Source organism: Lygodium microphyllum, chromosome 11 (assembly GCF_053477565.2).
Source record: "Lygodium microphyllum isolate KBCC chromosome 11, Lygodium_microphyllum_v1.1.10, whole genome shotgun sequence".
Taxonomy (NCBI): domain Eukaryota; kingdom Viridiplantae; phylum Streptophyta; class Polypodiopsida; order Schizaeales; family Lygodiaceae; genus Lygodium; species Lygodium microphyllum.
This window is the reverse complement of record NC_141145.1, coordinates 7,437,162-7,458,457: the sequence shown is the minus strand read 5'-3', so window position 1 is coordinate 7,458,457 and position 21,296 is coordinate 7,437,162. Positions and strand designations below refer to the sequence as shown.

The 21,296-nt window shown below is 42.0% G+C and overlaps 1 pseudogene; it reads right to left on the bottom strand.

Annotated features, from left to right (window-relative positions):
• Nucleotides 1-12,437: 12,437 nt before the first annotated feature.
• LOC148028509 (protein ENHANCER OF LHP1 1-like) lies at nt 12,438-20,546 on the bottom strand (annotated as a pseudogene).
• Nucleotides 20,547-21,296: the final 750 nt, after the last annotated feature.

Genomic DNA, 21,296 nt, shown 5'->3' with positions numbered 1-21,296 from the left:
ATTTTATGTATTAATCATCTTCAAGCTCAAATAATAGCCCAAATTACAAAATAGCATGCTTTTGGCTTTTGAGTTTGCTTTAGTGCCAAATAGAAATAAAGCTAATGGACGGGTGCCCAAAGAGTCAGGCATACCCAATACAATGTCCAAATACAAATATCATAATCGTGCGCCCATGCACATACAAAATAATAAATAAATATCCAACGCCTTAATAAATAGGCGCGACAAAATATAGGTGCCATGCCTAAGGTATGTGCCCATTAAAATATAAGTGATAACTCGAATACATGCTATCCTCCAATGCTTTCCTCCGCCACTACTGCTATCTCTGCACATCAACTGAAGCATTCAAAATCGTTAGTAAAATAATACAATTAAACCGACAAAAGTGAATACCTAGCAGTCTTCAGCTACATAAATAAATCAATTGGTTAGAAATCAATCCTAACCTTAATTTATCACGAGTGCGCACTCTAAACTCATAAACGTTTATTAATTTAATATGTATTTTACGAAATCACCCGCTATGGAATCACCCATGTACACACTAAATTAACGAAATGCCCGAAAAGGATAGGCGTTCCCATTGACTTTTCGCACAAAGAATCCACTTTGTGTATGAGCCTCGGTCAACAAAGTTTATGGGTTCCACCGTAAAACCTCACGGAATCCACCGTGGCACGGAATCCACCGTGAAATATGCCTCATGGCATCATACCCTCAGGGTGGGATAGCAATTGTCCTCAATTGTTATTAGCTCAACGTGGTGCTAACAGAATGGGGAAAGCATTTAAGTCTTTAGCATACATCCATTGGGTCTCTTCAACAGGATGGTTTTTAAACTTGACCAAATATCTAGAATATCTACGGCCAGTTCTAGTGGTCATAAAGTCAGTATCTATGATAGCTTCAGGCTCAAGGATTTCAGTCTCTTCATCTAACAAAGGTGGATTTTCATAAACACGGTGTACAGGTAATTGGCCTCTAAAGGCTCGTAATAAACTAATGTGAAAGGTGTTGTGAATTTTCCAATGTGGTGGTAGTTCTAACTTAAATGCATTGTCATTGATTTTGTGAATGATTTTAAATGGTCCATAGAATCTAGGTGCTAATTTCACAATTGGGTGTTTATCTACACTTTGTAATCTATTGTGGGAGCTCTTCAAGCTCTACCCCGAGACCTACGGACCACTTATTGCTCAAGTATTTCGAACCGAGCAGCCATGGCTACCTCTCACATAGCCGACGCGCAATGCCTACCTTACAGGTGTAGTGAGCTTACCTTGATGCTCGATCGAGTACCCTCCTCTCTCTTGCACACCGGCAGCTCCACGATCCTTGAGGCAAGCTCAAGCAACCTCAATCCCTCTCCCATGAGCTTCATCCTCCATAGCCATGCACGAGACAAGAGAAGAGAAGAGAGGAGGAGAAGATGAAGAGAAAAGATGGAGAGCTCCTTCTCCAAGATCCCTCACCCTCACACAATCACTCCCTCACTCCCTCTCACACTCTCTCAATCCCTTTCTCAAGCATAAGCAGGAAGGCAAGAAACAAGAGGAGAAGAAGAAGAAGCTTTCTGCCACACACGAGAATCAGCTTCTCATTCACTTTTTAACTTTATATACATGCCCTAATTTCCATGGGCGGTCATCCCCCTTTTTTTACATGGCCGACCATTAGCCTAGGCCCCTTTTCTCATTGTCCGTCTATCCTCCTAGCTTCCTTTCCACCGCTTGTCTACATTTACAAATTGCACTAGCGCTCTTTTACAAGATTTCAGGGTGCGCCTTTTCTATTTTAAAATGCACCTTTCCCCTTCGGCATTTGCCTTGGACTTTTAAGGTTGCCCTTGCACTTTTGGTCTTTTTTCCTCTTCTTTCTTTAGTTGGGCTACCTTTTTTCTGCCTTTGCCCTGTGTCTTTTCTGCTTTCTTTTGCTTTCTTCATGTTGGGGTTAACATTACCCCCCTCCTAGAGGAGTGCCAGTCCCATGGCACTGTGGTGGGAAGTAGTGGGATAGATGATGCTATTGCTAGGTGTAACTGGTGGGTAGAGGACATTGAGGCTTGTGAATGAGAGGTGATGGGGTTTGATGACAATGACCAGGAGAGATTCCAGCGTGCGTTAGTCTTCCTAACAATTCTCGGCATCTTTCTCATTGTTCTGGCACCCCTGTGGAGCCGGTCGTCGTTTGAGTATCCGAAACGCTTGAAACAAGAAGTAGTCCCTTAGGAGGATGGTATTGGAGGGATTTATTCTGGAGAAACCCCCCGAACGTTGTTTGCCTTGAGAAGCCATGGCCTAGACTGAAAACCCTTGTCTGGGAGTAGAGGACCTTCAGTTTTGAGTTGAAAGTCTTTAGGCTTGTGATGCTAATAAGCGATCCGTAGATCTTGAGGTAGTGGACATGGATCATCGGACGGTGAGGTTCCAAGATCTATGCCAATGGCAACCCATCAATAGGCGGATAGTTGTCAACATGAAATCTGTTGAGCCATTGAAGCCTTCGCAGCAAAGCTCCTAAAGTTGCAGTAATGGGGTCATGTCCGACTTTTGGAAAAATTCATTGTCATTGGAGGATGTAGTAGATGATCGCCTTCAGCCAAGCAGCCCGTTCTTGAAACATGAACATAACCTACAAGAAAAGTGGTGTATTTCCTAGGGGGTGTGTGTCAAGATTGTGGGAGAGAAGGAAGGAGTCTCACTTGTAGCTTTCTTGCTTGCACAATGGGGGAATACACACAAGGGTGGAGGCTGAAAACAGTTTTCCTCTTCTTAGTTGTGGAAGCCAAAAGAACTCACATACAAAAGAAATAGAAGAACCCTATATATGGGTCTTAAACCAAACTCAACTAACTAAGGTGGCATACTAACTGAGCCACGAACTAGAGTAGATAAGGATAGCTGTCATATAGCTATTATTCATGGGCAGTGTACCAACCGCGTCTGCAACTGACAAGTCAGTGACATAAATACACAACGGTCACCCTGGCGTATCATGAGTGGAGCTCGATATCTCAACACTCCCCCTCGAGCTCAATCCCAATTCCTGTACACCAAGGAGGTCTCTGAACTTGCGCAGCTTCTCTGCGCCCAATGCCTTCGTGAATATATCAGCTACCTGATCCTCTGTGCTGACATAAACTAGATCAATAAGACCTAGTAAAACCCTCTCTCGCATATAGTGATAATGCACCTCAATGTGCTTTGTTCTAGCATGATAGACTGGGTTATTTGCCAAGTGTATACTACTCATGTTGTCACAATAATGACAACTGGCCCATTTGTAGACTAATGCATATCATAAAGTAGCTTATGCAACCAAGCTACCTCACATGCAGCCATTGCTGCACCCCTGTACTCAGTCTCTGTGCTCGACAAGGCAACTGTAGGCTGTTTCTTGCTGCTCCAAGTGACTGCAGCACTCCCAAAAGAGATTACATATCCACTGGTAGATCGTCTATCAGAAATACTACTAGCCCAATCAGCATTAGTGTATCCATGCAATTGTATCTGAACCCCAGTCTCATAAAATAGTCCATACTGCAATGTGGACTTCACATACCTGAGTATGCGTCTAGCCGCATCCAAATGTGGTTTCCTTGGAGCCTGCATAAACTGACTTACCAGTCCAACAACATAGCTCAAATCTGGCCTGGTAATAGTCATATAAATCAAGCTTCCTACTATGCGTCTGTACATAGTAGGGTCTTCTAGAAGCTCACCTGTATCTGTGCTTAGCTTCACATTCTGCTCCAAAGGAACTAAAATAGGCTTACAGCCTGTCATCCCATATTTGGACAGCATGTCCAATCCATACTGCCTCTGCAAGAGCTGTATCCCACTTGGTGATCTAATCACCTCAATGCCCAAGGAATAATGCAGCCCTCCCAAATCCTTCATCTCAAACTTCTGCTTCAATAGCATTTTCACATGAAGGATATCTTCATCACTGTCACCTGTCATAATCAAGTCATCAACATAAATGACAAGTAGCATAATACCTTTCTCTGTTTTTCTCACATAAAGTGAGAAATCTGCCTTGGAAATCTGAAAGCCAATAGTGACAAGATACTGTCCTATCTTGTCAGACCATGCTCTAGGTACTTGCTTCAAGCCATACAAGGCTTTCTTCAACCTGCAAACAAACTCAGGATGAACAGCATGCACATAACCTGGTGGCTGCTCCATATAGACCTCTTCTTGCAAATCACCATGCAAGAAGGCATTCTTTACATCCATCTGATGTAAAGACCATCCCTTTGATGCAGCCATAGCAATGACTGCTCTTACGGTTTCCATCCTTGCAACCGGACTGAATGTTTCTTCATAGTCAATGCCATATGTTTGTGCATACCCCTTGACTACTAATCTTGCCTTGTATCTATTCACAGAACCATCTGCATTGTGCTTCACCTTATAAACCCACTTACAGCCGATTGCATTTTTACCTTTAGGCAAAGGTACCAATTCCCATGTAGCATTTGCTTCCAAGGCATCCATCTCTTCATCCATGGCTTTCTCCCATTTTTCTTTTCCCATGGCTTGCTCAAAAGAAGTGGGTTCTGGTTCCTGTATCACTTTGACCATATATGCATAGTGAATGGCTGTAAATCCATCATATTTTAGCCTATCCACAGGATACCTAGCTCTCGTAGACCTGCACAAAGTAGGTTCACTCCCGGGTGCTCTCAAAACATCCCTGGTCTTCCTTACTCTAGGTGTAACAATAGAAGGAATACCCAACTCATCATCAATGCTCTGTTCTGAGCCACTGGATTCACCATCCACATAAGAGTGACCTGCATTCACATCAAACATGGGCTGATCAACCTTCTCTTTTCCTTTTTGTGATACCTGCATACCACTATCTGCATTACTTTGAGAAGATTCTCCTGATCTCAATCTGCCTGTCCATGGCAAAGAATGTGAACCACTACTAAAGGACGCTCCAGGTCCACTAATATTTTGTGACTGTTGCTGTGAATTATGTGCATCATTACCATTTTGTGCATCTACATCATCAATCACATTTACTGGTTTATACAGCTACTCATCTCATCAAAAACAACATCTCTGCTCACTGTAAACTTACGAGTAGAAGGGTTATAGCATCTATACCCTTTTTGCTGCAGAGAGTAACCAATAAAGATGTATTTCTCAGCTTTTGGATCCAACTTGGATCTCAACTCATCTGGCACATGTACATAGGCAATGCAACCAAAAATTTTCAAATGAGAAATATCTGGTTTCCTACCAGTATACCTCTCCTTTGGAGTCATTCCATGTATTGTTGCAGTGGGAGTCCTGTTCATTATGTAGACTGCTGTAGCAACTGCTTCAGCCCAATAAAAATCTGGCAAGTCTTTTTCATTGAGCATGGCACGAGATACCTCTCCAATATGCCTGTTTTTCCTTTCTGCAATTTCATTTTGTTGTGGGGTATGACTGCATGAATATTGCTGCTTTATGCCATGCTCCTGCAGGAACCTTGCAAACTCATTTGAGAGGTACTCTCCCCCTCCATCTGACCTTAGGCATTTTATCTGCAGGCCTGTTTCTTTTTCAACCATAGCTTTAAGGGTTTTGAAATGCCCAAAAACTTCACTTTTCTTTTTAATAAAATACACCCAAACTTTTCTGCTATAGTCATCAATAAAAGTGACAAAATAATGACAGCCTCCAAGAGATGCAGCTTTAGTAGTCCACACATCATAGTGGATTAATTCCAATAGCTTCTCACTCTCTTGAACATGTCTAGGAAATGGTTTCCTTGCCTGTTTTCCAAATTGACAGGCTTCACATACCTTATGCATTTCTGCAACCTTGAATTTGGGCAAACCTGCAACAATATTTTGGGCCTGCATTGATTTAAGTCACTGTACATTAACATGACCAATGCGTTTATACCAGATATCAATATCTGCAACTACACCGGTCCCATGTGCAAACATTGCTGCACTCAATTCAGACATGTCTGCATCCAATGTAAACATTCTACCCTTCTTCTTTCCTTTTGCTATCAAGCGACCTTTATTTTTCATATCCTCAACAAAGCATCCATGAGGATTAAATCTGACCTGCAAGCCCTGCTCAACCATTTGACCAACAGAAACCAGATTCTTGGTGATATTCGGGACATGAAATACATCGGACAGGTATTTCTTTTTCCCATCCTGCATAGACAAAGGAATTTTTCCAATTTGCACAATAGGATGTGCAGTATCATCACCAGTCTCCACAAATCCTGGTTTTTCCATTTTTCTTGCATCCTCCATCCATTTTGCATGACCTGTCATGTGGTTTGATGCACCTGAGTCAACATACCATACATCATTGCTTTCTTCTGCACTTGTCACAGAATTGTTCATGTGCTGCACCATAAACAATTGCTCATTTCTGTCATCACCCTGTCTACTAGAAGATGCATAATTCCCTTGTTGCAGTTTTCCATTCATGATGTCATTCTGCTTTTTATAGTAGTCTTTAGCCATATGACCCATTTTACCACAGTAGTAGCATTCAACATTACTGTTTGCATTTTGGCCTCTTTGCCATCCACCACGACCTCTTTGGCTCCCCCTGCCTCTAGAGTTACCACGTCCTCCTCCATAGGACTTGTTTTCTTGAGTTTGTTGCATATTCTGATTTCTACCATGGCCTCCATATCAGCCTCCTCTACCTCTGCCTCTACCTCTTCCAGCATTTGAGTAGAAGACAACTTCTTTTGAAGTTCCTCTTGAAAAAGATGCACCACCATTTCTCTGCTCCTCAGAAATTAGAAGAGCAATCAACTCCTCAAAATCAGGAAATCTTTCACGGACGGAAATGGATGTTCGGAACTGTGCATAATCCTTTCCTAGACCATTCAAGGTCACAGAAACTAAATCATCATCTTCCACTGGCGACCCAATGGAAGCAAGTGCATCTGCAATCTTCTTCACCTTCATGTGGTAGTCATTGATGCTCATATTTTCTCTTTGCACATTATGCAACTCTTGCTTGAGCTGCATTTTTTTGGCTTGCGTATTTGTGCTATATATTTTTGACAAAGTATCCCATGCCTCCTTTGGCGTACTTGCGTCTTGAATATGCACAATCATAGAGTCTGAAATGCTGATAGACAGCCAGTACATAACTTTCCTGGCTCTCTCATGCCATGCTTTAAATGCCTGCATTTACTGTTGATTGGGAACATCAGGAAGAACTGGTTCTTCTTCATTTCCTGCAACAAATTCCCAATATCCTTTTCCCATAAGGAAATTCGTCATTCTAAACTTCCATGCTTGGAAGTTGTTCTTGTCAAGCTTTTCAGTGACAATCTGTGAGAGAGAATCAGACGCCATTACAGAACACTGCAAAAAATTCTGTCATTGCAAAGAACACAGCTTCAGCCTCACAAAGGCAAATCTACAAAACTGACGAAAGTGGTATTTGACCACACAATCACTTCCTAGTGATGATTTTGCATCAACAGGCAACAGGGATGATTCTGTAACTCCCAATGTCTCTGCGCACAAGCATATGATGCAATTTCTACAGTAACTTTTCACCGACCTGTAGAACAGTGGTTGCACAGCATAAAACTGGGCCTTTTCTTGAGTGCGTGCAGAAAACTTCCGCCTCCAAAACAGGCCCCGAAATGGCCTCAAATAAAAAAAACAAGGTCTCTAAGGGCTAAAGCCCTTACCCGCAACATATACTGCCCTCTTGCTTCACCGCGAAGGGCATCTCAACCTGAGACAATGCACTCCTGCACTTTCCGGCTGGGCTACCTGTAGAGATCTACTCCCAAAACAGAAAATGAAAGCAACACTGCTCCTCTTATAGAACACTGCAAGCTTGGCTTGCTTTCTTGAGCTCCTTACCACGAACAAGGCTCTGATACCATGTCAAGATTGTGGGAGAGAAGGAAGGAGTCTCACTTGTAGCTTTCTTGCTTGCACAATGGGGGAATACACACAAGGGTGGAGGCTGAAAACAGTTTTCCTCTTCTTAGTTGTGGAAGCCAAAAGAACTCACATACAAAAGAAATAGAAGAACCCTATATATGGGTCTTAAACCAAACTCAACTAACTAAGGTGGCATACTAACTGAGCCACGAACTAGAGTAGATAAGGATAGCTGTCATGTAGCTATTATTCATGGGCGGTGTACCAACCGCGTCTGCAACTGACAAGTCGGTGACATAAATACACAACAGTCACCTTGGCGTATCACAAGTGGTGGTTTACCTGGATGTGGTTTTTGGCGTTTCGGTACCCATAGAAACATGGACTCTTTGGCCTTGTGAGCGCTCCTGGTGGGCATGGATCTGGGGTTGAGAACTCAGCATGAGGCCATAGTTTCCATCTGTTTAGACTCGGGCTGAAGCGTGGTCGTAGGGGTTTCTATCGGCAGCTTCGTAAAAGTATGGGAGTTAGGGCAGCCCTTGCTGAAAGTTGTCACTATGCGCACATTGCCGATAGCAAGATGTATGTGATTCAGGTTGTAATCCACATTACAGTTGGTTTGTTTCTTGAAAGTGCGACCTAATAGTGATACATTACCAGTGTCCTTAGTGTCAGGCAACACATGGAAGAAGGCCGGTAAACTTTCAGACTTGATGGAAATGACCACCTTGCATTTCCCTAGGAGTGGGTAAGCGGTACCCCCAAACGGGGTGAGTTGAGCGTTAGTGGGCTGTAGTTGCAGTTGACCAATGCATGTCCAATGGTCATGTGTTAGGATGTTGTAGCCAGCACCTTCATCAATCAAGGCGTCGAAACAATACACTGCTCCTGCTGCAACTGTGATCCGCAGGTACGCCGGTGCCACTACTTCCTCGTCTTGATCTGTCGGGTCAGTTACAGTAGCCATGCGGACTTTCAGTGGGGGGTTCTAGCATGGGTGGCTCATGTAATGGATGTGAAAGAGGATAGTACTTTTTAATGCGGCTGCCATTAAAGAAGCCTATTCCCTCACCGTTAAGTGTTTCCAACTCGACATTTCCGGTCCTACCGATTACGCATACCCTGAAAGGCCCTAGCCCCCGAAACTTCATCTTCTTTTTATGTCCTTTTACTGAGTACAGCAGAACAAGGTCCCCTTGTTCGAAGTCTCGCTGCGTGACATGCTTGTCAAACCACATCTTTCGTCAAGCCTTTTCACAAATGAAAGAGTGAGTGGCGAGGAATCGGGTCTCCGTTAAATGCTCAAGTTCTACTAAGCGGTTGGTCCACGCCTCTCTTCCCTCCCAACGTTCCTGGACTACTAGCCTCAAACTAGGGATGAAGAATTCTATGGGAAAAATGGCTTCAGTTCCGTAAGTCAGCCTAAAGGGCATCTGTCCCATAGCCGTTTTATAAGCTGTGCGATAGGCTCACAAGGTCGCCATTAGCTTGTTATCCCAGTCACTTCTCGAAGTAAACACGACTTTTGTAAGCACATTGACTAGAATTTTGTTTGTGGATTCGGCTTGGCCATTAGCCTGAGGGTAATAGGGAGAGGACTTCCGATGAATTATTAGGAAGGTAGAGAGCAAGTGGGAAATCACTTCATTAATGAAGTATGTGCCTTGGTCGCTTACAAGTTCGATTGGACAACCGAACCGTGAAATGACCTACTCCCACAAGAATTTTGCGGTGGTCCTAGCATCGTTCTTCCTCGTGGCTCGTGCCTCTGCCCATTTTGTTAAATAGTCGATTGCCACTATGATGTATTGAGCTTGGGAATATTGTGCTGTAGGACTGACAAGACCAATAAAATCGATGCCCCATTTTTCAAAGGGTTGTCGGGCCATGACAGGGGTCATCTCCATCTTGTCCTTTTGCATAGGCACTTTGGTCCTTTGGCACTCATCGCAGTGCTGTACAAATTTATCTGCATTGCGGAATAGGGTGGGCCACCATAGCTGGGATTGTAACACTTTTCGGGCTGTTGTGTTCCCACTAAAATGCCTGCTAGCGATTATGCCATGTGCTTTGTTTAATGCATCGTGCATCTCGTGCTTACACATGTATCTGCGCAATAAACCATCTTGTCCCAGCCTGTAGAGTTGGCCAGCTATCAGTTGGTAGGGCTGAATTTTCAGGATAAGTCTCTTCAGCCTGGCCTTCTCAATGGGTCGCTCTGGTAGTCCATTTTCTAGCACTTGCACTATGTCATCGCCCCAATATGGCGTCAGACCCGCTCTAAACAATTCTCGTTCACTAGACAAGTTAAAAAGATGGGCATCCAGTAAATCATCAGGCACGCCTTGTCCAGCAGCTTCTCCTGTGGGCATGCGGGACATGTGGTCAGCCATGTAGTGCTACTTTCCTTTGCGTACAACCACAGAGAAGTCAAACTCCAGTAAAAGGAGTAACCATCTAGCTATGTGCCCCGTATCGCAAGGCTTGTTCACAAGATACAGTAGGACTTGATGGTCAATGAAGAAGACAAAGGGAGTGGCCAACAGGTAATGCCTAAATTTCTTTACCGCAAATACCATGGCCAACCCCTCCCTTTCTGTTGTGGAATAGTTCATCTAGGTTCCTGTGAGCTGCCTGCTAGCAAAACTCACCGGGTAATCCAAGTTATGCTCACCAGGCTAGCATAGCACGGCTCCAATAGCGAACTTAGAGGCGTCTACGTACACATGGAATGTTACATTCCAGTCTGGGGCTCGCAAGATTGGTGCAGTCGTAAGAGCCTTTTTCAATTCTTCATATGCGCGCTAATATGTTTATTTTCTCTTTCAGTAATCCCATTTTTATATGAGATATATTTGTGAGTAAAGAGTCTCTTTATCCCATGAGACTCAAGAAGTCATTGAACTCATTAGAGAGATAATTTCCTTTTCCATCTGACCTCAAGTACTAACTTTCAAGTATGTTTTTATTTCAATAGCAGCCTTGAAAGTTTTAAAGCGCTCAAATGCATTGCTCTTTTTCTTCATGAAATATATCTATAGCTTTCTTGAACAATAATCAATAAACATGATAAAGTATTTTCTACCACCAAGAGATATATTCTATGTAGGCCCCGAAATATGTGTGTTCACAATATCAAGTATACTTCTACCCATATCTCTATCATGCAAAAAATATTATCTTGCTTGCTTACCAAACTGACATGCTTTATACACTTTATGAAATTTTCTAACTCTGAAAACAAGAAACCTTGTAATCAGCCCTTTAAAATACATTAATTTTAATATTTACACATTTGTATATCTAATATATTTGTGCTATATTTTAATGTTTGCAATCACTCATTTGCCTTTAGTTTACATAACATCATTCATAGTAGGAATTCTAGCATCTAAAGTGAACATGTGATGAACTCTAGTTTCTTTTGTAATCAATCTACACTTATCATTAAAGTCTTCTACAAAATAACCTTTTGCATTAAATCGAACCTGCAACCATTGCTCTCAGGGGGATCACCGTATAGAAGCCCTCTATATCATGTGCATTCAAAGGATAGTTTAAAAGCCCCTTTTAAAAAATTTAAACCATTTATATACACCCCTTGTGTGAATTTTGGAGGCAATAGTTATATCCCTTCTATAAATCTAAAATTCAAAGAGAGTGCATTTTCATGGCCCCTTCTATATAATTCAAATTAAAGCATGATGATGCAATACTTTAGCCATGGAATTTTCACTATGATCTAAGATGGATATTCCCTTCCTCCAATAGAACCTGTATGTGATAATGACTGACTGAGAGCAAAAACCTTTGGGATGGGATGGATTGTAAGAAGCTGGGAAGAATAGGGATTTAGTGTGTAAATAATATTGATGCCATGTCACATTGACATTGTTATAAAAGGAGAGGACAAGTAAAATTTTTCTCATCTTTAACACGTTAATACAATAATGTCCTTCTCCTCTTCACCTTGCTCTCAGCTTCAATGGCTTCTTTCTCTTTCATGTCTTTCTCTCTCCTATTCTAGTATTTCTCTCTCCTCGTCACTCTTTCTCTCACTTTTCCACTTCTTCACTCTCTTCTGTAGTCTTATCTCTCCTCTTTTTCTCTCTGCAGTTCACTTCCAAGCTTGCTATACTAATCATCAACTTCATTCTTAGCATCCAAAGCTATATGTACTCCAAGACAGAAGCCTCACAAAACCCATGTGTCTGCAACCCTTATGTAAACTATGGCTTACAATAAAATGTTAGAAATTTGTACCTTCTAGCATGTCATGATGCTCTTCACCTTTAAGCTATACTATAGTATCCTGCAGAGCATCTTCATGTGTTTTCTTTACAGTTAAAAATCTTTCCAAGTTGTGCATCTCCTTGTGTATTCTTGCTGACTCTTTCCCAACCTATCACACATATACCAACCAGAGTGTTTGAGAAAGCACAATGAAATCATGTGTAGTCATATGTATATAGTGAAACTTGCAAGGTGCATGTCTCACCTTGAACATAAAACATTAACATACACTGTGTAGCTCACTACGAACTTATTCAAGTTCTGCATCCAATTTCTCCTCTTTTGATACACTGTCTAGATTATCTGTCTCCTTCTTAAGCAAAGAAGAATTCTATTGAGAAAAGAAAAGCTTGTAAATTCCAGCAAAGTGCCTGACCAAACATTGTACCAGTACATATTGGCATAAGAAAGCATAACCATGCACAAAGTTTAATTATAGCTTTAAAAACGGGAAAGCAGAGTGATAACAAGCTTGCAATTCAGTTGCACACCTTTTTAATACTGGAAGATTCAACTAGAGATGTGAAGCAATTAGTTCAATAATATTCCTCCCACTGATTCAGGTACTTTTCTAGCTTTTCTTGAAGAATATTGAACATTGCATCAAAGCCCTTTAAGATAGCACAAATAAGTATCAAGAAAGACATGCACAAGGAATAGAAAGAGGCTCAATAGTGTCTCTATGCACATATATATGATTTCTCATTATCCAATCTACTAGACAACTTTCTCATTGCCTAAAAGAGCTTAGGTTTAAAATCTAGAAACGATCAGTTTTGGAATGGATCCAATAATCAGCACCTTGGAATCATATGAGCTAAGAAAACCAGTGTCGCTAAAACCCAGCCAAGTAAGGTGAGAGCAAAGACTCAAGGAAAATGGCCCTTCCAACACTTTTCTTCATTGTTCTGCCACATTGAATATCGTGAATTGCATCACGTGAAATGAATACACAATCAAAGAAAAAGAATCATGCAATTTCATCACAAACCAAGACAACAATTATTTGCAGTATTACGACTATGCTTGACATAAGGTGCATCTACCTGCTGGTCACAAGACAAGGGAGAGCTTGCATGTAGAATAATAGGGAGAAGCTCCTTCTCACCTGCCATGGTGACCACTGGTCCTACCAAAGATAGCAATGAAGTCTACAACATACAAATGAAAATAGTGAATAACAATCAAGCCAAGTCACAAGTAGCTTTATTCAAGATCATATTCATACTTCAGACTTTGAAAATGAGGCAACACCTACAAACCACCTTCAAAAAATAGTCGGAGGTGGTTGAGACTAGTTGAGACAGCTACCCATCCACATCCAAGAGCTAATGCCTTGCCTCCTCCTCTGTTGCAAGCCGCATTGATCACTGAATCATTACCAAGAAAACTTATCATTCCATCATTCATTTATGAGAAGCACAGTAGAAATACTGCACAAAAAGTTAATTGAAATGGAATGGGTGGACCTCACTATTGTTTGCCCAGCTACTTAAAGGCAGATAAAGGATGGTACTTGGATTCTTTTTCCCATTCCTATGAGATGCAAAAATGCAGCCACTATCATTCATAGCAGCCATTTTGAAGCCAAAATAGTCTATCATTGGGGACATAGGAACCCCTTTCCATGCATCATGAAACTCCACCTACAAATCCCCAAGAAAAATCAATGGTGCAATAGAGCCTGGTTTGACTATTGTAATCAATGATCATCATGCATCTGATTATGAGAACATTGCAAGGGAGAAAACACCTCTATGTGTGACAGCTCTTCATTCTAACAGCTGGTGATGCTGCCTATGAGATTGAAAAAAATAAAATGGGGCTTGCCTGAACTAGGCATAGTAGAGCAAGGCTGAAAAGGAGTTTGTAATGCATGCACTAGGTGTCCACCTATAGTGACTCCAAATGAGAAGCTTATGTTTTTATTCTAGAGCAGAGCCTCAACTTTAATAGAATGACTGTTGGAGCCTGTCATGACCTTTATTCATTTCCTTCTTTCTTAAATCAGGATGTGAAGGAGAATTGGGTCTTCTATCAGGTGAAGATCCACCTTCTTCCTCACTATGAAGCTACTCTCCATCCTCCCCATCATCACTGAAGTGTAGCATCACTTCTCTATCAATAACTAAAGGAAAACTAGCATCACTACCAGGTAGGGTCATGTGAGATGGAACAACAAGTTCCCAAATACCAAATTTTCCATTCAAGTCACCAATGGCTAAAGCATTTCCTTTCGGTCTCCACACTAAGCTGCAGATTTGAGATTCAAACTTCTGGTAGTATATGTCTTGCATGTTATCCACATCCCATATGATGACTTGATTGTCACCTCATGCAGTTGCAAGGTATTTGCCATTTGGTGACCAGGCTAATCAGCCAATTGAAGCTGAATGCCCACCTTTGAGGCTAAAGACCTTTTCACCTGTATCCCAATCATACATAATCACATCCATGCCATTTTTTGTGCCAAGAACTACCAAGACATCTCCCTTTCAATGCCAAGAAATTTCATTCCTCCTAGGGTGCAGCATGGTACAATGTGTGGATTTTCTTGATAGATGATAGGCACCAGCACATGATAGAGCCATCACTACTAGTAGAGCTAATGCCAAAAACTCATTGTTGGGGTCAAGTGTAAGGCTAATGATAGGTGCATTGTGGCCTTTAAGGACTCTCATAATAGAGCTGTCAATGGTACTGATAATCTTGATGCCATCATCCTCTTCTCTTGCTACAAGCAAAGAGCTTATGGAATTGAAGAAAATGGGATGGATGGGAAAAGTAAAGTGAGTAAGTGCTTTGGAACTCTCCATATGAGAAAAACAAAGAGGAAGGCTATGAGAAACACTCACTGTGCAACTCGATCTCTGCAATGGACAAGGGCTATCCTGAGTTAAACAAATTGATTCGCATAATAAAAATTAATGTGATCCTATATCTAAGGCTCTGAGCCATGAACTCATGCCATGGTAAAATTCATGCAATCATGTATTAGTTTGAAGGTGTGAAGAGACACAAGGATAAAATTGTGACTGCTAGAGAAGATCTCATGCCATGTAGTGTCTCTGAATAAATCTATATGTTGTAAATAGAAATCTTCACAGAGAAGCATTTAGTTCCACAAAACAAGAACTTGAATGAAATGTTGCAATGTTTGATTGCATTTAGAGAGTAAAGAGTGAGACTACGAGTGTTGGGAAACATCTGGTGCAACATTGTGTCCACAAAAGAACTTTGCATAGATTTCCAGAAAATAAACATTTTGTGCACATGATAGAGCCATCACTAGTAGCAGAGCTAATGCCAAAAACTCATTGTTGGGGTCAAGTGCAAGGCTAATGATAGGTGCATTGCGGCCTTTAAGGACTCTCACAATAGAGCTGTCACTGGTACTGATAATCTTGATGCCATCATCCTCTTCTCCTACTACAAGCAAAGAGCCTATGGAACTGAAGGAAATGGCATGGATGGGCAAAGTAAAGTGAGTAAGTTCTTTGGAACTCTCCATATGAGAAAAACAAAGAGGAAGGCTATGAGAAACATTCACTCTGCAGCTCCATTTTTGCAATGGACAAGGGCTATCCTGTGTGATGCCATGGTAAAATTCATGCAATCCTATATTAGTTTGAAGGTGTGAAGAGACAAAAGCATAAAATTGTGACTGCTAGAGAAGATCTCATGCCATGTAGTGTCTCTGAATAAATCTATATGTTGTAAATAGAAATCTTGACAGAGAAGCATTTAGTTCCAAAAAACAAGACAAGACACTTTAGATGTTTTGCATCTTGTGCAGAAGTGTTTCTGGAAGACAAATATGCAGGAGAATGGCTGAGAATTGATCAATATCTCAGTACATTAACAAAGAGAGATGAATGGTCAGATGAGGAGTTTAAGAAGATCAAGAGGAAAGCCTATGGATTTTTCTTAAAAGATGGATACTTATGGAAACATGCTAAAAAGAAACAGGGTATGCCATTGCGAGTTTTGGGTGACAGAGCTTCACAAGTAAAAGTAATGCAAGAATTTCATGAAAGTTTGTGGGCTGGTCATTGAGGTGTTTGGGGTACTTTTATAATGATCAAAGAAAGATATTGGTGGCAGGGTATGTATAAGGATGTTGCTCACTTTGTGGAAACATGTACGACATGTCAAATGTATTCAATTGTGAGACATCAAGATGGATTGCAACCCACATATCCATTGTCTCTTCATTTTAAGTGGGTGGTGGATTTGGTCACAATGCCTACAGGTCTTTGACGAATGAGGTATCTTGTGCTTGCTCGTGAAGAATTGACTAATCAAGTGGAAGGGAGAGCTCTACGTACTAAGATGGCAAATGCCATATGTACTTTTCTCTTAGAAGAGATCTTTTGTCGATAAGGCTGTGTGGGAAAAATTACAGCAGATAAGGGTGAGTTGGATGCAGATGAAGCTCATGATTTCTTTGCACGGTTGGGGATAAAGATTGCTTTAACTTCAACCTATAACCGTGAAGGAAATGGCAAAAGTGAAAGAGGTCATCCACCTATTGTGAAGGCATTGGCAAAAGCATGTGGAGAGAAGATAAAAGAGTGGCCATGATTGCTCCCTTATACTTTGTGGGTTGACAGAACAACTCATAGTACTGTTACAAGATATATGCCTGTAGAATTGATGTATGGTCAAAAACCTATCATGTCGATAGAAGAGATGACTGTCACATGGAGTCTGTTAGCTTGGGAGGAGGAGTTGAATTGAGAGGAGTTGTTGGCCTTACGCATTAGACAGTTGGAAAGAAAGTCAGAAAACATAGAGGTAGCAACTACAAAGTTAAGGGTAGCAAGGATACAGAACAAGAAATGGTTTGACAAAAGACATAGACTCAGACCAAGAACCATACAAGATGGGGATTGAGTATTGATTTATGATAGCAGGTTAGATAACCAGCATAGTGCCATGAGTAAAGTTTCCAAGAGATGGTTTGGACCCTATGTGGTAAGACAAGGGTTTGATAATGCTACTTATGCATTAAATGAGCTGGATGGGACAACCATAAAACTTTTGGTAGCAGGGAAAAGAATCAAGTTATTCAAAAGGCGGAAATCTACTGCTTATGAGTTGCCAAAATTGGAAGAAAATAGTGGCCATGATACAGGGGCTAGCTAGGAAGATATGGAAGATGAAGAAGTAAAGGATATGGTTGTAGAGGATGAGGAGCTGGACTCAGAATCCAGTGACAACTAGGATTTTAGCACATACCAAAGGATATGCAGGTTCAGAGGGGGTGGATGTCGTGATGTTATGAGGACATAGTGTGAAAATGTATGGAATGCATCATCATCCGACTTCTCTATTGATCTAGAGAGTCAATGTGATCTGAGCCATTAGTACTAGTGCGAGTTGCATGGATTATCTGAAAATACTAGATTTTTGGATAATTTAAGTCTATTTTTGATATTATTTATTGTAAAAATCTGAAAAAGTTAGAAAAAGTTTCTAGATTAGGATGGCATGCAAAAAGCTAGTTGCTTTTTCAGCCAGTTAGAGAATTTTCACAAGAAGGACAGATTGACGAAATCGAGCGTGTCACGATCGCTGTAAACAGGCTGAAAATTGCAGATTGAACTGAAAGAAAGAGTGATCTGGGAGATCCATGATCAAGTGTCCTCGGGTTTTACCCCCCTTTCAGAGCCAACGGAGCCATCAGATTTGGGTTCTGTGCAGTAGAGAAAGAGCTGATTTTTCTGATCCATGTTTTAGGTCTACGAAGGAGCTCCAAGAGAACTAATGCTTGGAGATTGGTTCTGAGTAGAGCAAAGATTCCAGGTTCTTTCAATACATATTGTTTCAATTCATTGTGATTTTTTTTTTCGTGTTTACCACTTGGGTATTCTCTATATTCTCTTCCATCTCCTATCTCTACTTACTTCTACTTCTGATCCCCGGTGGATTCGACCTTTTGACAAAAACCCCTCCGACACCGTTCTAACTTATCCCATTCCCAAATAATGCATACAATTTGCACAGGAGTGAGCCCGACACTCTTTTACAAGGATTCAGGAGTGCCTTCACATTTAATAGCGCACTTTTACTCTTTTCTTTTCTCGAGGCAACACTGAGGCCTTCTAGAGAGGTCCTCATTCAGATTTTCAAGGTTTGACCTCCATCAGGGGTTCCTTTTCCTTCCTTTTTCATGTGCCCTTTTGATTATCTCCTTCTTCCATTTTTTCTGCTCCTCTGCTCCATTTTTTGATCCTATGTGCTGTGATAAACATTACCCCCCTCCTAGCTCAGTGCTAGTCCCATGGCAATGGGGTGGGGAGCAGTAGGGTAGTTTGTGTTGTTGCTAAGTGGAACTGGTGGGTAGATGACCACAATCAAAAGGTGCTGTTGTGAATGAGAGGTGATGAAGTTTTATTAATAATGACTAGAGAGATTCTGGCGTGCTTTGATCTTCATGAAGATGCTCAGCATTTGTCACACAGTTGTAGCTCCCCTTCTGCGACAGCTATCAAAATCGGGGCTCTGTAATCATTTGGAGAATATGAGGTTCCAAGATCTATGCCAATGGTGGGTCCATCACTGAGTTTTTCGTCTGCTTGATTTGGTTGAGTCATGGTAGCCATCAGCAGGCACATGGTCGGCCACATCAAGCATGTTGGTCCATTTAACTGTCGGAGTATGCAAAAGCTCCTGAAGCTACTATCATGGTGTCTTGTCCGACTTATAGAAAAATTCCTATTCATTAGTAGATGTCGTGGATGATCTTCCTTAGCTCGGTCGCTAGCCATTGAGTCATGATCATAGCCTGTAAGAGAAAGTTGTGCACTCCCTAAGGGGTGTGTCTGTCTCACGGTATGGTGTAAGTGCATGTGTAGTGGAACTGGGAGATGGGTCTAACCTTGGGTAGGCCCTTGGTAATGTCACACACTTAAGGACCCAGTTTGTGTGTTGTTGGAGGTGCAGTGCAGAACTTAGGGTGACAGGTCTGGAAGTCCTGCCCTTGATGTGCCCTAAGCGTGAAGTGGGGGGAGAGGGTAGGGGTGAACCCTAGGTGTAGTGAGCAAAGTGAGCCCTCGTGCTTTTCTTTTTGGGAGAATTGCATACAAAGAAGGCATTCTGGCTAGTGCCTATCACCTTCAACTAGAGTACGGGGTGGTCGCAAGCATTGGGATAGGAATGCACGACTTTGTAGATATTCTTTAATAGCAGCCCGGGCCTTCAGAGGTGTGGATGACAAGAAGGGATGATTGCACATCATGAAGCGGATAACATTCATATTATCTAAGATTTCTAGGCAAAAGAAGGGAAGCAAGGTTGCCCTCATCATTAATCTAGTCATGGCCCTACTATCTATCCTTAGATTGATGTCAAAAAAGAGGGGAGGGAGGTGGGCTTCCTCGACTATATGTCTCTGCATCAATAGGAATTTGATAAGCCTAAGATTTAACACACCATGTGCATGATGGGTAAGTTTGATTGGAAAACTCTGCATAGTACCGCACTAAGAGAGATGGAAGGGACGCATGCATCTAGACTGTATCCTGAAGGCCTAGATGAAAAGTCTTGCATTTCCAAATGTGTCAACTGAACTTGGTTAGAGGGAGATGAGTAAAGAACTGGAAGAATAAAAGAACCCTGGTTGGGTTGCAAATAAGGCATGTTAGTTGCCTTGGTTGACTCGTTCATTACATGTGGTTAGGAAGGCTGGATCCGGACAAGAAGAAAAATCCACAAGGAAGCGGTTGATAGATGGGAGGAGATCCTCTATTCTAAAAACTAGGCATTCCTTGGGATTCCGAGCATTTGCGTTATATATTATAGGAAAGTCAAAATCCCCATGAATGGTTCTGTCATAATCAATTCCATGCCTACGGGGGTAGGGCATGTAGATGGGGTCGTTGTGTTCTTTAGGAAGTGAGCTACAGAAGGTAGCTCACCTGTCAAAATTGGCATCCCAAATCCTCCTCCACCACTTCAGCTGTGCCTCGTAGCCTTGGACAGTTTTGGGAACCCTGTTTACCTTGTCCTTCCAGTAATCTGCAAGCTCTTGCCTCCACCTGGTTATTATGGGACTCCTTTCCTCTATCCACCTGTTTGCAAAATCATTGCCCAGGTCCTTGATCTTGACTTGAATGCCTAGAGGGAACACACGGTTGAGAGAGTGTGGATAAGCAAATGAAAGCTCAAATGGTCTCGTCTAGAACTCCCAGTCATGCCATATGACCAATTCCTTAGGCCGATCGATAGGGTTGGGATCTCCTCGTAATGGCACCTGCTCTTCAGGGAATTGTTTGGGCAATGACCGTGCTCTGCGTTGGGCTTCCTCTGCCAGTTCCTGCCTTCTTCTTCTAGCTGCCACAATGCGCTCGGACATGTGGGTATCTTCGGGCTCTTCAGGCAAGAGGTCTAGTAGAGGCAAACTGGGCATTCTTTGTTGTTCTTCTTCAGCATCTTGCTCCAAGTTCGGACCCTCTTCGACATTTTGCTCGGCCACTGCTGGGGCCACTTGTGGTGGTGGTGTTGATTGCTCCTGTTCTTTGAACCCAAGTTCCTTAAGCTCAACAGTGGAGAGGTGAGCATGGCGCAGGTAGTGAAATTGCTGCTCTTTCGTGATTCATGTGCCTATTGGAAGCTCCCGTTCTTGAAGGCCATACCTTAGCGCTCGGGTAGTCAGTTCTAGCTTCCTTCATACCTTCTCCATTGAATCATTGCCCTATGTTTGGGTGACATGTAGTACTGTGCTGAGAAAGGCTTGCCTTTGTGCGTTGGTTCATACATCGGCAACTTCTACCCTGGATTTGGCAAGCACTCTCTTGCACTCAACCACCACCAAGCGTTTTGTTAATTGCCTAACCCTTTCAAAATTGTTCTTTTCCCACTCATTGGCTCTCTCTTCCATCTTCTTTCTTTCCTCTTCCAAGTCACTTGCCAAGGTGGTTACCACCTGTTGCTGTTCATTTGTTAAGACCCAGAGTTGGTTCCACTCCCTGGATTTCCGAGCCATCTGTTCTTCAATGATTTCTTTTGCTTGATTTGCAATGCTGAATCTCTGTTCTACCTCAGCAATTAGTTCTAACTTTTCTTGCGCTAGTTGCTCGTGGCTTTGGATCTCTACAAGGTGCAA